The following is a 20111-nucleotide window of genomic DNA, read 5'->3' as shown; positions in this document are numbered from 1 at the left end:
CTACGGAATTTTTCCATGCTGTGTGGGCTTTGGAACAGCATACCCGAGGCTCAGTGAAACTACGTCTTCCAGGAGAGCCTCCTCGCTCCAGAACGTGTTGCTCAGACCAATGCCAAACTCCAACTACTACTGCTGAGCCCGTTGTGGCGTGCAGTGCCCGCGTGCATTTTCCCGCGCTCGCCTGCCATCCACCTTTTACCGCTCCCTGACAGACCGGGTATTCACCCGAGGTTATGCATTCTACATATCCTAACATATTGCCTACGTATGGATCAGATACACAGTTACAATTTTAAACATCTTACAACAATCTCAACATTTGTACATTTCAATTCTATCACAATATTACTTGAAATTTTACATAAACATTAATATTCGCATTGAAACTTGTTTACAGTTTTCTTAACATAATGACATGAAACAAAAAAGAAATGAAATCAGAACATCAATTACACAAGTTTATCGAAAAATCAGAAGAAAAAAATTATTTATATGTACAATAGTACAGCGTCGTTGTTGTTACACATGCCCCTGTTTCCAGTAAATTTCACTAAGTGCAGATTTGATGAGAACACTAAACCTTATATTTATACAGGGGTCCTCAATCTTCGTGTGAATGTGCCATCATGAAATTTTATATCACAAAACTTCCTTTCACTCACATTATACAGGTCTATACTTTTTAATATATCGAGAACATTTACCTCTCATTTACTTAAGTGACTTTGGCACAGTTCAACCTCGTATCACAACATTATTTGAGTAGCAAATTACTTATTATTATTAAATTTCTCAAATAAATAAATTCAAAATTTGGAACAAAAATACTTAACTACAAAGCTTATACAAATACCTATATACGTTATAAAACAATTTGTTGCTGCTTGCATTAAATGGCAGTCCATTTCCTTATTTACTAATAAACACACAATACTATTTAGAAAAATCACTACACACATTTGCTGCCTATTATTCAGATTTGGGCAGTCCATTTCGCATAATTTTCTCACATCACCTATAACACACTTACAATTCTCCTTGGACTACTTATCTGCCTTCTTTGGTGTTTGGCAGCCCTTTATAACACGACTCACGTACTGCCCACTTTGATTTTTGGCAGTCCCATCTATTATTTGGCTTGCAGCATTTGCTTTTTCTTTTCAGCCCTTTTTTCATACATCTTTACATTTACAGTACATTTGGTAATCTGAAACTTACATAAGTACATTAGCACACTGATACTGGTATACATACATTTACAAAGATCTGTTACATTTAGAATAAAATAGTTTCATCGGAAGATACAGCACATTTACTGCACATTGCTTTCTGAGTGTACTTAGGTCACTCACTCCTAGGAACATACAGTTTCAGGTCCACAACGTTTCTTACACCTAAAGGTCTCTTGGATTCTGGGTAGATCAGATAGTAAGCATTATCGTGTGGAATGTTCTGTATTATATACGGTCCATTATAAATATATTTAAACTTGGAAATTTCATGGTTCAGTTCACTAGATTTTTCGTAGTTTTTTAAAAGAACATAATCACCAATTTTAAATTTTGAAACTTTCAGGTTTTTATCATGTCTTTTAGATCTATATTCAGCTTTTTGCTTTGCTCTTTTTCTGACTAATTCTTTCTTTTGACTCAACCCCAAGCTTGTACCAGATGGAAACTCTAGTTTTTCCTCAATTAAACTTTTACTTCTGCTGCCTAACAAAATTTCTTCCGGTGGGAACCCGGTAGACTCATGATGTAAGGTGTTCATGACATTCTCAAAGTCCGATATAAACCTGCCCCAGGCTCTATGGTTATAACTGCAGAACGATCTACACAATCTCCCGATTTCTCGCATGTACCTTTCAACCGGTTTGCTAGCTGTGTGGTAGGCTGAGATATATTTATCCTCCACACCATTTTGCTCCATTCCTTCTTTCCAAATTTTGGATATGAACTAGGGTCCATTGTCAGATAGTACTGCCTTGGGTTTCCCGACGGTTCTGAAGTATTCGACCATCTTATTAAATACAGATTTTGCTGTTGCCTTTTTCAAGGGGTATAATTTCACAAACTTTGAGAATACTTCCAAAATTACTAGAATATATGCACAGTTTCCCGAAGTCTTCGGGAGGGGACCATACAAATCTACTGATAATAATTCTAGGGTGTCTTCAGGTAATGTACTTTGCATTGGACCTCGCCTAGTTCTGTTAGGTACTTTGGCTCTTTGACATACATCACACGACTTAATTCGTTCATTTACCTTCTTACTGACACTACCAGCAATCACTATTACATTATTCAGTTTATCCAAACATTTCTTTGGTCCACTATGCCCCAGTGCTAAATGGAAATAGCCTATGACATCAGTATCAAACTGGTGTGGCCAACATACTCTCCATTCCTCAGTGACTAAATCTTTTCTCCTGTATAAAAAGCCTTTAAAGATTTTGTAGTATTTCTTAATTTGAGGATACTGCACACTGTCAAAATTTACCTTCACGGATTTCCATGTCGGATCCTCATTCTGATGGTACCTCATGTTTTTACATATTTGCTCAATTTTCCTTTTTCCTGAAACCTCTTTTATATACCTTATCTGGAAAGTACCCTCTTCACCATTTTCATTGGGCACTTCACTCATACCATTAGGCAATCGAGATAAAGCATCTGCCACGTAATTCTCAGTACCCTTGACATAGCAAATCTCATAATCAAACTGCTGTAGGTACAAAGCCCAACGAGTTAGCCTGCCATTAAGTAAACGCCAGTCTTTAAGTAAAGTTAAAGCTTTGTGGTCAGTATGTATGATAAGCCTATGGCCCCACAGATAATTCCTGAATTTCTTTAATCCCCATATAATGACTAAAGCTTCCTTTTCCGGTATAATGTAGTTTCTCTCATATTTTGTTAGAGTTCTGCTTGCAAACGCGATAGTCCTCTGTTCGATTTCTTTGCCATCACAGATTTCTTGGAAAAATTCTATACCAATCCCATAAGCACTACTGTCAGTACTCATGTGGAAAGGTTCTGTCAGTATGAGTGATGCAAAATATTGTCATTAAAGAGTTCACTTTTTAAATTTTCAAAATCTCTCATGCACCCTTCAGTCCAAACAAAAGCAGTATTTTTCTTAAGGAGATTATTCAAATGAGGGCTATTAAAAGCTTGCCCCTTGGCGAATTTTCTATAGAGCCCACATAGACCTAAAAAGGCTTTCAACTGTTTTCTATTTCTAGGAGCTGGACACTTTGCTATTGCACTTAACTTTTCCTGGTCCTTACCAATCCTGGTCGTAGTAATAATATCCCCCAAAAACTTTATTTCCGACTTCACGAATTCACATTTCTTCCACTTTAGTGTCATGCCCCCTGCTTGTAGAGCAACAAAAACTTTCTGCAATAATTCACAATGCTCTTGCCATCCCTCAGTAGCAATCAGTAAGTCATCTACATAAATGGTTAGCCGGGAACTCAATTCTCTCCCTAATACATAGTCTCCTAATAAATACCGCCACAGAAGTGCTAAGCCCAAATGGCACTACTTTATACCGATAGCATTTCCCGGCGAATAGAAAAGCGGTATATTTACGGGATTCTTTGCTCAATGGTGTTTGCCAGTATCCGGCGGTCATATCCAGACTGGTTAAATACTTCACGTTATAAAACTTTTGGAGCATTTCGTCCAGATTTTCAGGTCTGCCTATTTCCTTCATTACAATTTTGTTCAAAGTCCTGGCGTCGATGACTACTCTTACTCCCTCATCCCTTTTATTCACGATGATAAGGGGACTATTATATTCGCTGCTATTCCGTTCGATTACACCCCATTCTATCATTTTATCTATTTCCACTTGAACGGCCTGCCTCTTTGATATGGGTACCGAAAATGGTCAATTTTGTATTCAAAGTTCTTAACTAGGCCAGGTTTGTCCGAAAATTCGGTGCTATTACTTTGTAAAAGATCAAGCAATTCTATTTTCTGATCAGGAGATATCTCCTTCAAATTTTCTACAATTTCTTTAAAATCATTCCCTTGCCTCTCATCTATCAACCTCTTGACATGGTACATTTCATACATGTTTGTCAAACCATCATTCACTTGGTCAATCTCCAACAATAAAGAACCAATTTCTGAATCGACCACCCTCCCATTTTCCTCAAATTTTAATTCCAAATTCGTATATGCATTATTAATTTTGACCACTTCCTGGCTACAATCAATAATAACTTTTTCTTTATCTAGGCAATCTATACCCAGAATCATTTCAGTACTCAAGTCTGGCACAACCAAAAAATCGTGTTCAAACTTTTGTCCTTTTATACTAAATTCAACCAATATCTGGTTCTTTACTGGCTTGCTAGTCTTGCCAGTAGCACCACCAATTTTGTACACCAGTCACTCACATAATTAATAGTCCAGGCTTATCACAGATGTGTTTGAAGAACGATTGGGAGATCACACTTATCTGAGATCCCGTATCAAGAAGTACTTGCAATTTCACATTATAAATTTCAACTGGTATTACAGTTTGTTTAACCATCAAATGCCTTTCATTGTTCTGTTCTTCCCTAAGCAAATCCAGGTCGACGATAACATCGTCCCAAGATATGCTTTTGATCTGCACATCACCTATATCTGGCGGTTTCTTTGGTTTCTGGAGCTCAAAGTCATTAAATACTTGAACTCTTTGTAACAATAACACTGAGTCGTCCGGTGGCTCCTTTTTTCTGTGTTCAGCCTCAACATCTGGGTTTTGTTTTGAAACTTCGTCATCAGTAGGTACAATAGCGCAATTAGCTGTATTCCCATTATTTTCACTAGTACTGAAATACTTGTCATCTGAACTATCGTCAGAATCCGACCATTCTGGATCGCTTCCAGGTTGTAACATAAAAGCTTCGATTTTAACTCTATATCCTCTTTTGGCAAAACGGTCTCATTATCAGCTTTACTCACATCCACTGTTACTTCATATTTAGTGTAATCCTCATGAACTTCAGCTACTCGTAGGTAATTACCTGCCCCTTCCCCGCGGTTCCTTTCGGTAACAGCTTGTACTGTTGGCGGATCATTAACAGAAGTTACTTCCTCGTCAATGCTTAGGATTTAATTCTCCAATTCCTTCCTATTTTTAACCATCGTCCTATCGGCAGCACGCGTACTTTGCGTGAAGCTATTTACTCTCTCCTCTTTAAATTCGGGCCACGTCACCTTATCGACGTCCCTATTATTTCCTTTTACACTAATTAACCTCCTTGCCTCATATTCCTTCTTAAAATCCTTCCACTCACATTGCTTGAGGCCCTTGTACAGATCGTCGATCTGCACATGCCAATCAGTTACTTCTGCTAATTCATTCTCGCCATTTACTACATTGCTAACACTGCTAACCGCACCTCTGTGTGTCCACTGTTCCGTCCACTATTTCCTTCGCCACTGAATTACCACTCGTAATGTATTCACCAGCTCTCACGGCAATGTTTGTACCTAATTATGTCGCCTTGCTAGCGACGTCTCTCTGAACAGCTGTTCTCCTAGGCTGGGCTGTTGCACTCTGATGCTCCACTCGCCTGTTAACATGTAGCGCTCTGTGCGACGAAGATGAGTCATCTGCGCACGCACCTGACGCTTGTTTCGCAACAACACGCTGCGTCGTTCCACGCCTGTCTCTAAGCTGTGTCATAACTTCACTATCAGTCCGGTAATGTTTCTTAAATCGGGGCCAGTATGTTCTGTCCGCTTCCGTTTGGCCCGCAACGTTCGCGGAAATCAGTTTCCCCCGTCGTTATTATTTTGCGCGGTGTATCCTCTACCGCGACCTGGATAACCCTCTCTTCCTCTTCCTCTGCCTCTACCTCTCTGTGTCATGTTGACATCGCCGTCGTTCCTCTCGTCATTATTGCGGTTATTCTGGTTACTAAAATTCTGATAATTGGCACGACTTTCGCGCCAGTGGTCTTCGTCTTCGACCCTTTCGAGAAACGCTTGGAAGCTGCGATGATTGCTTCTCACATATCTCTTCGAATCTTCTGGAAGCTTTTCATATAGCTCCCATACGATTTCAGAATCGGATCTTCTCGCTCCTAAGTGTGTCAACTTTCGGTACCAATATTCGCAGAAATCTTTCAAAGAATTCCTACCCCTGTTATCATGAAGTTTGGCCATGATAAACTCACGCCACAAATGATCCTGTTTTTGTTCGGACCAATATTCTTCCGTAAACTTTTGTTTAAACTCTTCAAACATCATTAGTTCGGTATTCAAGTTAATTCCCCAGCGCTTAGCGTCACCTGCTAAGGCGCTAATTACTACGTTTATCTTTTCCTGACCAGGCATGTGTTCAGGAAACATCCTCTCGCAATTTTTGACGAAATCCAACGGATGCCATCCGTTATGTTTTTTGGCGGGATAGAAGCGCTCCTCACCTTCCAATAGCTTCGTAAGTGGCGTGCCATTACAGACAACACCAGGCCTATCTTTGATTTTACTCTCGAGATCGAAAATTTTGCCCTGAATTTTCGATGTATTTTGTTCACACTTTTGTACACATCCGGTAACGTTTTCGCCTAAATCTCTTTCAGTATATGAAACTGCCTTTTTCAGCTGTGATAATCCATGTTGGCATTCGTTTACGATCTCAGTTTTAAGACCGAAAACTTTTTCATCTACTTTTGTTTCAACTAGAGGCTCTACTTTCTCTTGGATGTTGAGAATTTCAACATCAAACCTACTGTTAATGTCGTCAATTTCCCCCTGCATAGTATTCATACTTTTATTAATTGTGTCAATTGCAGACTTCATTGTATTTACTGTAGAACTTAAATTACCCACTTTTTGCTCTACCTGTTCTATTTGTTTACTAATTTTAATTCCTTGTTCTTCGACCTGTTCTTTAAGCTGACCAACGTGTGTTTTAAGGTGACTAATCTGATTACTAACTTGTTTTTGAAGCTGATCATTCTGTCCTGCAATTTGTTTTGTTAATAGTTCAAATAAGTCGTTCATGCTCAAAATTTTCACACTGTCTTGTTCTACTTCAAAATTTTCTTTCGGTTCTTTCTTTATCTGTGGTGAATCAAACATGTCAGTGGATTCGTTCACGTACCCACTATCATCTACAAAGTCGTCCTCTACTTCCTGTTTTGTTCCTTGATGTGTTCGAGGCGATCTCGACATTTCAATCTGTTCGTTAACATGTTCGTGGTATAGTATGTACGCCAATTGTCTTCCGCTAACGCGTAAACTCCTGTCACTGCCAGCCGACTCTTCAATTACGCTCGGCACATCTACTGTGTCTACGTTCTTGTCCATACTGAACGCAAACTACACCTCACTACCGTACTTGACGTTCACTACTATTTACTTCACTGAATATTATGGCAATTCGTGCCACTGAACATCCACTGTTCGGTATTCACGTTAATTTGTGACCGACAACAACTGGATGTCCTGCCACCGGGAAGCCACTTGTAATGTGCGCGTGGGGCACAGAATACTCGTTAAAGCCTATACTATGGTAAGTGAGCGGGGTTCACCTTATGAGAAAGGATTTTCATATAGATATCGACCGCGTGTACCTGAATGGTGGCAAATCAGACTTACACCCACTCTGTAATAACAATGATCCGTCAAGCAAGTTCGAAATGCAGTTACACGCCAGGATGGACCAAAAGCAAACTGAAGATGCTACCAATTTGACAATAATACAGTCGCCAGCCTAATTAGGCATTAACTGAGTTTCGTCCCTGTACAAGTTGGTATATATTCATGAAAAACAACAAGTTACTGCATAATATAGTAGAATTTTAGAACAAAAAAATCTATTGAACTGATAGTTTCACGTTCTGAACTGATATGGGAAAACCATGAATACATAACACTACACTATAATGTATAGTACAAAACTTTATACTGTCTATTAATCTGATTAAAATCGGTCATAGGTTACCCTAGCAATAGCACTTTCGTGACACACACAAAATGTCAATTTTGATAAAGATAAAATACTGATAAATTTTGACTTTTATATTGACTTTAACTTTTGCTGGTCAAACCAATTTAGAACACTTCAGAACTCAAAAGAATAAAGGGGGGGTGGGGGTGGGGGGACCCTGAAACTGTTATGATCGATGTATTAAAAAAAATGATTACTACATTTATTATGCGTTCAATATTTCCAGTATATAAGTTACTACTCTTTTCATCTTATTTACTGCTCATTTAAATACCTTTATATCTGTCTCGAAATAATAAACTTCTTTACTATATCAATATTGAAGTTATCTTTCAACTTCGTTAGACCTTCGTTATTCATTGACTGGTTCATTAACAAAAAATTTCTTTAAACATCATTCTAACGTAGCTAGTTCTGCAAATAATTATTATTAACACAAATTTTAATTTTCATTTTGGGACACTTGGATTGCACAACATTTGGAAAGGACCCTGTCTAGGTTAGTTGAGGGGATAATTAAATGATGGGAAAGTTCTGATAAAATTTAGGTTATTATTGCACAGTTCAATCTCTGATCCATACGAATACAGTACTAAAATTTTCAACCAGCTAGTATCGATGCGGTGGTTGGCGGGCGGCGAGATGACGAGGCACAGAGGACACATACAACCACAGCTATGGCTCTGGACGAATCGGCACTTTAATTCTTCTTAGGGTCGCAATACTTTTCCATTTAGTGCCTACGGAATTTTTCCATGCTGTGTGGGCTTTGGAACAGCATACCCGAGGCTCAGTGAAACTACGTCTTCCAGGAGAGCCTCCTCGCTCCAGAACGTGTTGCTCAGACCAATGCCAAACTCCAACTACTACTGCTGAGCCCGTTGTGGCGTGCAGTGCCCGCGTGCATTTTCCCGCGCTCGCCTGCCATCTACCTTTTACCGCTCCCTGACAGACCGGGTATTCACCCGAGGTTATGCATTCTACATATCCTAACATATTGCCTACGCATGGACCAGATACACAGTAACAATTTTAAACATCTTACAACAATCTCAACATTTGTACATTTCAATTCTATCACAATATTACTTGAAATTTTACATAAACATTAATATTCGCATTGAAACTTGTTTACAGTTTTCTTAACATAATGACATGAAACAAAAAAGAAATGAAATCAGAACATCAATTACACAAGTTTATCGAAAAATCAGAAGAAATAATTATTTATATGTACGATAGTACAGTGTCGTTGTTGTTACAACACGTACGTCTGATCACCTGGATCCATTGAAGTTCTTATCTATTCCGACGGTCTTGGACAATTCCAGCAGGATAATGCGATACTCCCCACGGTCAGAATTGCTACAGAGTGGCTCCAGCAACATTCTTCTGAGTTTAAATGCTTCCGCAGGGCACCAAAATGCCGAGACATGAATATTGTTGAGCATATCTGGGATGCCTTGCAACGTGCTATTCAGAAGAGATGTCTCGTACTCTTACGGATTTATGGGCAGCTCTGAAGGATTTATGGTGTCAGTTCCCTCCAGCACTATCTTAGACATTAGTCGAGTTTTGCGGCACTTCTGCGTGCTCGCGTGGACCCTACACGATATTAGGCAGGTGAGCCAGTTTCTTTGGCTCTTCAGTGTTGCGGTCTTAAAAAAAAAAAATGAGTGGCCCTCAAATACGTGCTCTCAGACTCATAGTTGAAATACTAAAGGTTTCGGCTGGTTCCGTTGTCTAGGGGCTGGGATACGTAGTTGCCGCACTACAAGCCAAATACTGGTGAGTCTACAGTATACAAATAAATATACACATGAATCGAATGGTCAAAGGTTCCTATCATTCGGCAATTGCGAATTTAGAATGTAGCATAGAAAGCTATGAATAAAAGATTGCAATTAAATAAAATCTTCAGATACTATTTTAAAGTCTTTAAATGATGAGTACGATAGCAGAAGCACCTTTAAGAATGCCATTTATTACTGTAAAGCACTTATTGGTGTCGATGGTCCAGCAATTAAGTATAAGTTGAATAAAAGGGAAACAATAGATTTCTACTTCACGTAATTAGTTACCAGCAACGACATAACTCACGAGATATTCACTTCTAAACGCATACTACGTCTTCACTGTAGAAGATACGGAAATCTAACAACTGCACAAGTCGGTACTACGAAATATTTCTATCTGCCGCGACCACGCGCAAACCGCTCCACACTCCCCAAGTCTCTGTCGCGACTCTCCCTCGCGCCAGACTCTTTCGAACTCTCCCGCGTCCCCTCCCGTACGATGCTCTTCTACCATTTCCATCCAGTCCCCCCATTCACGACCGCTGTGATTGGCTAGAGGTCTCCCGCCGCCTCTTCAAGCCAGCGCACACTCACAAAGATATTGAAACACATACGGAATACTGGATTTACATTTAAATAACTTGAAATTAAATAAATATTCCTACGGTTGGACCATAAACACGCTCAAACACGCATTATTACATACGTAAGCAAATCAAATAAACATACACTCCTGGAAATTGAAATAAGAACACCGTGAATTCATTGTCCCAGGAAGGGGAAACTTTATTGACACATTCCTGGGGTCAGATACATCACATGATCACACTGACAGAACCATAGGCACATAGACACAGGCAACAGAGCATGCACAATGTCAGCACTAGTACAGTGTATATCCACCTTTCGCAGCAATGCAGGCTGCTATTCTCCCATGGAGACGATCGTAGAGATGCTGGATGTAGTCCTGTGGAACGGCTTGCCATGCCATTTGCACCTAGCGCCTCAGTTGGACCAGCGTTCGTGCTGGACGTGCAGACCGCTTGAGACGACGCTTCATCCAGTCCCAAACATGCTCAATGGGGGACAGATCCGGAGATCTTGCTGGCCAGGGTAGTTGACTTACACCTTCTAGAGCACGTTGGGTGGCACGGGATACATGCGGACGTGCATTGTCCTGTTGGAACAGCAAGTTCCCTTGCCGGCCTAGGAATGGTAGAACGATGGGTTCGATGACGGTTTGGATGTACCGTGCACTATTCAGTGTCCCCTCGACGATCACCAGTGGTGTACGGCCAGTGTAGGAGATCGCTCCCCACACCATGATGCCGGGTGTTGGCCCTGTGTGCCTCGGTCGTATGCAGTCCTGATTGTGGCGCTCACCTGCACGGCGCCAAACACGCATACGACCATCATTGGCACCAAGGCAGAAGCGACTCTCATCGCTGAAGACGACACGTCTCCATTCGTCCCTCCATTCACGCCTGTCGCGACACCACTGGAGGCGGGCTGCACGATGTTGGGGCGTGAGCGGAAGACGGCCTAACGGAGTGCGGGACCGTAGCCCAGCTTCATGGAGACGGTTGCGAATGGTCCTCGCCGATACCCCAGGAGCAACAGTGTCCCTAATTTGCTGGGAAGTGGCGGTGCGGTCCCCTACGGCACTGCGTAGGATCCTACGGTCTTGGCGTGCATCCGTGCGTCGCTGCGGTCCGGTCCCAGGTCGACGGGCACGTGCACCTTCCGCTGACCACTGGCGACAACATCGATGTACTGTGGAGACCTCACGCCCCACGTGTTGAGTAATTCGGCGGTACGTCCACCCGGCCTCCCGCATGCCCACTATACGCCCTCGCTCAAAGTCCGTCAACTGCACATACGGTTCACGTCCACGCTGTCGCGGCATGCTACCAGTGTTAAAGACTGCGATGGAGCTCCGTATGCCACGGCAAACTGGCTGACACTGACGGCGGCGGTGCACAAATGCTGCGCAGCTAGCGCCATTCGACGGCCAACACCGCGGTTCCTGGTGTGTCCGCTGTGCCGTGCGTGTGATCATTGCTTGTACAGCCCTCTCGCAGTGTCCGGAGCAAGTATGGTGGGTCTGACACACCGGTGTCAATGTGTTCTTTTTTCCATTTCCAGGAGTGAATATCAAAGGGATAGAAACAAAAGGTAGGCCAGTAGCCTAATGTCTCTGTGTTTTCTAAAACACAGTAAATATTTAACCAATTTCTTCATGAATAGTATATATCGGATATGAACAAAGACATAGACAAATAAATACATTTATAAGCATGCTTTTACCGTTTTTTCGTGTAACTGTGGAGTATTTATGGCCTGACGCGATTAATAGTAATTGGCTACTTTGACCTCCAATAACTCATGTACTATTCAAGTTAAATGCCTGTAATTCACACCAATTTATGTTTGCACTAATAGCTTTCTAAAGACACATCGATCGACAAAACCGGATGAACCGGTTAGATTTTGGAAATTCGTTGTGTGTTGCTTGTATAATTTATAGTCAGATACTGAACCTTAAACTAATAAAGATACTGAAAATCCGATTACACCATCAGAATCATCATGGAAATAATGGTAATGTACAGGTTTCTTTTTAAGGTATCATGATTCCTCTGGCTATTATTAATTTCTACTTGAGCTGTGAAATGTCCGCTATTATGGTTTCACAAAGTCCGCCATCTTTGGCACTCCCGGCGTACAAATCTCCTCCATCGACACAAAGCACAGTCCTCAGCACAATGTCAACATGGAATTCCCAGCCACGCGGTCGGCCTGGACCACGCGCTGTGGCAACCCCTCTTGCTTTTGCCAATGTCTGGCACCACGTGGCCGCCGAGGAGCCGGGGGAGGGGGGGGCGGGGGGGCCCGCCGAGAGGACCGCACGCGGCCACGCCAACTCCGAAATTAGAATATTTTCAGGGCTCCGCAAGTGGTCTGTTACCTCACAGTGTGTAAGAACTGAAGTTTCTCATCCATGTGTCAGCATAACCCCTGAGGAAGGCCATGTGAAACGGTAGTGTTGGAGTCGCATATCCAGAAGGACTTTATTGACAGTGACAATGGCCACGGAAGCCTATGTTTACAGTTACTAAATTTAGTTGTTTCAGACTTTCAGTAACATGTTTGTTGTACTTTTTTCAGACGCTATTCTGTTGCCGATCCGTAGTTCACAGTATTTCCAAAATATAGCTCTTAGACCTTTAAATTATAATTTTATATTTATTTGGACACAATCAGTTTCAAGGCAGAAGCCCTATTATAAAGCACTCAAGCTCGTTGAAGCTTGACACACACTTCAATCATATTACCAGGCACAAACATCAGATCATTATTTATCTCTTCACAGTTGAACGACAAGACATAGCCGCTAATGGTAATCGAAAGAGAATACTGTGTTTTCCTGGCAGTTGCCTAGTGAAAAGACACTTGTTAAGTATTATTCAGTGTGTACCCAGTAGTGCGACGACAGCATCTGTCTAGATCCAACGGGCATGAGTACCTGACAGTTGAACTTCAGCCGTGAAACTAGTTGTTCCCAAGTACACTGCCTAAAAAAAAGGAAGCACTCAAAAAGTGGAGGAGGAGACGAAATGTAGCTTCATTAGTTGAATGGGTATGTGATGTGATTACAAAATCGAGTCAAGTTCAGAAAAAATTTTGGAGCGTGAAGCCACTTGTCAGTCTGACGTGCACCATCTCTGTGACTGGATGCATGCACTGTTTTTTTTAGGAAGGGTGTCCTGGATATCCTGGACAGTGGTACTGCGACGGAGCTAATGTTCGAGCTGGTCCCACATACAGCGGATGCCACACATGCGTATGTGTGCACGAGCATGGTTCTGTTGAGAAATGGCACACGCGATACTGTTACATGAGAGGCATCACCTGAGGATACACAATGTCCATGACGTTTTACTGTACTGTCAAAGTGCCCTCTGTCACTAACTGCGACTGCTACGGTCGCAGGTTCGAATCCTGCCTCGGGCATGGATGTGTGTGATGTCCTTAGCTTAGTTAGGTTTAAGTAGTTCTAAGTTCTAGGGGACTGATGACCACAGATGTTAAGTCCCATAGTGCGCAGAGCCATCTGTCACTACCTGCCATGAGCTGACATGATATCCAACGGGTTCCCACACCATGACACCATTCCTGTGCCTCCCCAAAACATTGGAAGAATGGGGCATCTCACCAGGCCATCGCTGTATTCGCCGACGATGGTCGCCCGGGGTAGTGCAGACCCATGAATGATAACTGTAGACAGTGGGATGCCAAACATCAGTAATCTGCATTTCCCTTCACGGCACCATCCTAAATACTGCTGCTTTATGTTTAGCCTTGATGGTAGCCTGCACATGGGGCAGTAATTTTCGTGTCTGAGTGCAGTTGATGTCGGACCAGTGGTGCAGGACGAACAAAATGTTGCTGGGAACCCATTACTTGTTCCCAGATGGCATGTGCAGATGTGAAGGGGTTACAAAGTGCTTGGTGTGCAATACAGCGATCTTCCCTGTGGTCGACTGAGACCCAGACTACCAATACACCTGCCCTTATGTTCCTATGTTGTGTAGTGGCACTACCGTTTGGGATAGGAAAAAGTTTTGGTGCAATATTTCAGAACACACAAGTTACAGCCAGGAGTGGGCCTGTTGACAGTAAGCTACGCTACCAGCGGTTGCGAAGTAGAACGGAGGCCATACGGCTGTAGGCCCACTGAAAAGAGTAAATTCAGTGGTTTACATGGCGCAAGTTACAGGCAGAAGAGGCTGACTGATCTATCTAGGTGTTACGAGTACGTGACTGGGAGCAGTGCACCAGAAACACAGAGGCGCACAGCTGCATATAAATAGGTGCCGGTTTTCTAACAAGGCATTCAAGTGTGGCAGCTCTCCTGGACGGTGAGGCGTGTCACACCACAGGCTACACACAGCAGCAGATGGGGCGCCAGTGTTCCAGTCCCTGGCGGGTCACTGGTTCGACCCTCTGAGGCTGATGCAGGGTCCAAAGACAGCCAGCGACGGGCCACTCCACAGCTCGCTACCGCGGGCAGTTGTCTTGGCTTCCGACAAGCACTGGAGACATCCAGGGCGAGGGCCGCAGATTCAGATGCTGGATCGCAAGCGCTCGTTTTCGCCACATTCTTAGCCATGCTGGCGAGGGAGCCTGCTGCAGGTCACCTTGCAGCGGGCGGCACTGACACGGCAGAGGCGAAGGCTGCTGAGTCAGCTGCCAGTGCATCCTGATGATGCTGCAGCTTCGCTGCCGTACAAGGCCGACACACAGCAGTGCATGCATGGGTCGCTGAGGCAACCATTCCGCGCCAAGCTGTTTTTCAGACAGTGACGTGGTGTCCTCAGCATTGCAGGAACTGGTGACACAGACTGAGAAGAATTGGGGCACTGCAGCTGGAAACAATAAATCATTTGGAAAGCTCGGACGAGACTTAATACGGTGCCTTCTACCTCTTCCAACTACATTTGGTATTGATGTTACATACAGTGGCAGAAGTTGCCCTACAGTTGTAAAACATTTAGCCACAGTCACATTTGTATGCCACACTATTTTGAAATATTGCACAGTTCTGAAATATTGCACAGTAATACAGTGTAACAGTGCCTTGAAAAAGGTAGACATCACACCACTACCGTGTAACACCGCCTCTGGCCTTGACAAAGGCAGACATCACGCTAATACCACGTAACACAGTCTCTGGCCTTGATAATGACCTAAATTCAGTGGAAAAGGGAGTCCAGACTTTATTCAGATACGAGTATGCCACATCCAGCTGAAGCCACCCATAGATGATCAGATCCTGTAGAGATACAGTATTGTGGGAATGTTAACTGCTGTGTTTCACCTACTGTTCCAAGTAGTCTTAAGTATTTGCTACAGCATTAAGACCAGGTGATTTAGCGATACAGTCGAGCTGTGAATAGGGTGCATGATTGTTTGTCAAACCTGAAAGTGTGTGTGTGTGTGTGTGCAGGGCTGTGAACACAGCTGCTGTCAGCTGGAAAGACAAGAGAATCCACAGTATATTCATGATGAAGATGTAGAAGAAAGATCACACCGGGTCGTTGAGAATGTTATATTATACTGGTTCTGGTTTGTTTGACACAGAGCCACGCTGTAGACTGATGACAAAGGTTCGAGCCTACAGAACAGGTTTCCAAATATGGGAATACCTTAAAGACTTTAAGTAATAAATTTCAGTACGTTGTCCTCTACGGCAAATGCTCATCAGAAACAAGGGTATCGTCAGGAGTGCCCCAAGATAATGTGGCAGGACCACGTGTTTTCTGTCTATATGTAAGTGATCTTGTGGATAGTTGAATTGTAACTTACGGCTGTTTGCTGATGACGCTTTGCTGTACAGGTAAGTGAGTGACTGCAGAGGGATACAAGATAACGTAGACAGAATTTCTAATGAGTGTGGTGAATGATAGCTTGCTCTAAATGTGCAAAAACGTAAATTAATGCAGATGGGTAGGAAAAGAGTCCTGTAACGTTCGAATACACCATTAGTTATGTGCTACTTGACACAGTCACATCCATTAAATATTTATGCATAACGTTGCAAATCGATTTGCAACGGTATGAGCACATCAGATTGATACTTGGGAAGGCGATGCTCGTCATCGTTTTGTGGGGGAGAATTTTGGGAAAATGCAGCTAATCTATAAAGGAGACAGCACATAGAACGCTAGTGCGACCCATTCTTGAGTACTGCTCCAGTTTTTGGGATCTGCACCAGGTCGGATTACTGGAAGAGATCGAAGCAATTCAGAGGCATGCTGCTAGACTTATTACTGTTAAGTCCGATCAGCATGCAAGTATTATGGAAAACCTCTGTGAACTCAGCTGGGCATCCCTGCTGGGAAGATGGACGCTATTGCTGATATTCGGAGAACGAGCATTTGAGGCCGACTGCAGATCGATTCCATTGCTGCGATATTACATTTCATTAGGGCTCATATGGTGGCTTATAGACAGTCTTTTCCCCTCACTCTACTTGAGAGTGGAACAGGCAAGCAAATAGCTAGTAGTGATACATAGTACCTTCCGCCATGCAACATATGGGGGATTGCTGAGTATGTATGAAGGTGGATGTAAAGATTTACGGTGTCCCATGTCAAGTGGCACGTTTGTCTTGCCTGCAGCGAGACACTCATGCTTGGTGCCAAGTTTCGTTGACAGTGAGAGAGAGTGGGTGGTACACGTGCTTTGTACTATGTGACACTGATGGTAAGAGAGGGAGGGGTGCATGCATGCTTCGTGGGATGTCACACTGACGGTAAGAAGGGAGGCTGCATGTGTTCTTGGTGGCATATCACACTGAAGGTAAGGAGGGCAGCCTGAACAGATGCTTGGTGGTATATCATGCTGACGGTAAGAGAGGGCAGGTCATATGTGTGCTTGATTCCATATCATGCTAACAGTAAGAGGGCTGCGTGCATGCTCGGTGGCATGTCATGCTGAGAGTGAGAGAGGGTGGGTCACACGTATGCTTGGTGGCATGTCACAGTGATACTGAGAGAGGGTGGGCCACATGTGTGCTTAGTGGCATGTCATGGTGATGGTAAGAGAGCGTGGCAAGTCACATTGGCGGTAAGAGAAGGCTCAAGGACAGTTGGGGCCTTGGTGGAGCAGGACAGATAAGAGGAAGTCAGTGGTTTCACGCCCAAGGGGGGCAATTATACTCCAAGCTGGTACATCAAGGAGCTGTCTAAGGGACATCGTTAACAGTCAGCATGTGGCATGGCTGATATGTGGACACAAACAACTTGATGCAGCAGTTCGTGGCATTTCTTGGCGCAGAGGATGGCGGGGACAGATGCTTCTGCACTTCAACATTAGCACTATCTACCTGTTTTAGTAACCGGCGGCTACACATTGGCGGTTAAATAATCTAATATAGCGTACAGTGGAGAATAAAAGAGGTGCATTGATTTTTCTGGTTAACAAGCAATATTATGCAGGGAAAGTCTGTGGTTACCGTGTGACGTGTTATGGTTGTTGTGTGATAGCACTCTGGTCGTGCTATGGTGTTCTCTAATATACTGATAAAGGGGATGGCAGGACTTAGTTGAGCTGTGAGTTGTTCTCGCCCTTGGTAAAATTATTTTTAATTTAGTTAAACAAGCTCTCTATTTTTATTTGCTGATTTATACAGTACAATTCTAAGTGTACTTTAAGGCAGTTTCATCGTGCAGAAGAAGAAGTAGCGCAGCATGGAATAACGAGTCGGATCTGTAGCAGGCGAATAGAAAAAAAATTGCAGAAACAACAAGATGCCCAAGAAATAGTGTAAAAACCACTTACATTGGAAAATACCGTACGTGAAGCACCAGTGCACCTTCGCAATTAAAATCAATTAAGACTGACTGTAATGTAAGGAATTAATTCAATTTCACCCACTTGCTCATTAACTTGCTCAAAAATCGTAAGTAATTTTTATCAGACACTAAAACCATTATGCGAATGAGCAAATTCCACTTCAAATCTTAAAAGGAAATACACAATGAATAAGGAGCAGTTGTTTACCAAAACTTAAATGTAATTCAGATGACGTCAAACTGAAAGTGGCCAATCAAACTGGCATCTGAAAACTTTAAACAATATATACAAAGAATTCAAAGAGGCGAACCCATGTCATGTAGAGAGTACAGATAATACAATGTGCGCTGATCAGGCTGAATTTCACACAGTACATACCGCAGCCCACATTAGCTTATAACATTTGCAGATATGCAACGAGCGGAGAACTGCCCCGTGCAATACACTCTCACAGGACAACTCGCTGTCTCCAGGTACTGCTTCAGAAACGACCGGCCAGACAGCCGTGAAGCAAACTGCGTCCATCCTCGTCCTATCGCACGTATCCGGCTCAATCCAGTCTCACCATTCCCTCTAGCAGTATATTGGAAAACATCTTTGCCGCCGCTGCCCTATCACGGCGTGCAGTCAAACCCAATGGCAGTTTCCTGTTTTGGTGTCTGCCCACCATCTGTTGCTCGCTCGCTCTCCAAGAGCGGAAGACTCCATTTCCGCTTTCTCTTCTCCACAAGTTCCTTGCGGTGGCGCCTGTGTTGCGGCGTTCCTATTATGCTGTAAGCGTAACTGATTTGATTATGTGATTTGTAAAAATTACGTTATCTTGTTATTTTGCTCTTTGAAAGTGATTAACTTATATGTTTTATTCTACGGAATTATGTACTGCAATTTGTGCATAGTTTGTCGTGGTGACTAGGTGGTGATGGCAGCATGTCATTCTCAATGGAGAGAAGTCTTCCGAAGTAAGAGTGATTTCAGGTGTGCCGCAGGGGAGTGTCGTAGGGCCGTTGCTATTCACAATATACATAAATGACCTTGTGGATAACATCGGAAGTTCACTGAGGCTTTTTGCGGATGATGCTGTAGTATATCGAGAGGTTGTAACAATGGAAAATTGTACTGAAATGCAGGAAGATCTGCAACCAATTGGCGCATGATGCAGGGAATGGCAATTGAATCTCAATGTAGACAAGTGTAATGTGCTGCGAATATATAGAAAGAAAGATCCTTTATCATTTAGCTACAATATAGCAGGTCAGCAACTGGAAGCAGTTAATCCCATAAATTGCCTGGGTGTAAGCATTAGGACTGATCTAAAATGGAATGGCCATATAAAATTAATCGTCGGTAAGGCAGATGCCAGACTGAGGTTCATTGGAAGAATCCTAAGGAAATGCAGTCCGAAAACAAAGGAAGTAGGTTACAGTTCACTTGTTCGCCTACTGCTTGAATACTGCTCACCGGTGTGGGATCCGGACCAGATAAGGTTGATAGAAGAGATAGAGAAGATCCAACGGAGAGCAGCGCGCTTCGTTACAGGATCATTTAGTAATCGCGAAAGCGTTACGGCGGATGATAGATAAACTCTAGTGGAAGACTCTGCAAGAGACGCTCAGTAGCTCGGTACGGGCTTTTGTTGAAGTTTCGAGAACATACCTTCACCGAGGAGTCAAGCAGTATATTGCTACCTTCTGCCTATATCTCGCGAAGAGACCATGAGTATAAAATCAGAGAGATTAGAGCCCACATCGAGGCATACCAACAATTTTTCTTTCCACGAACAATACGAGACTGGAATAGAAGGGAGAAACGATAGAGGTACTTAAGATACCCTCCGCCACACACCGTCAGGTGGTTTGCGGAGTATGGATGTAGATGTAGTATCTGTACACCAATGTTTACTTTGTGCGGTGTGGATGATCTAAATTCAGTCTGAGAGTTGTCTGAGTGTCCTATGGTTGATTGCAGAGGCTATATTGTCTTCCCGTTTCTATGACC

Source organism: Schistocerca serialis, chromosome 4 (genome assembly GCF_023864345.2).
Source record: "Schistocerca serialis cubense isolate TAMUIC-IGC-003099 chromosome 4, iqSchSeri2.2, whole genome shotgun sequence".
Classification (NCBI taxonomy): Eukaryota; Metazoa; Arthropoda; class Insecta; order Orthoptera; family Acrididae; genus Schistocerca; species Schistocerca serialis.
The sequence above is the reverse complement of the archived record's forward strand: the minus strand, read 5'-3'. Positions refer to the sequence as shown.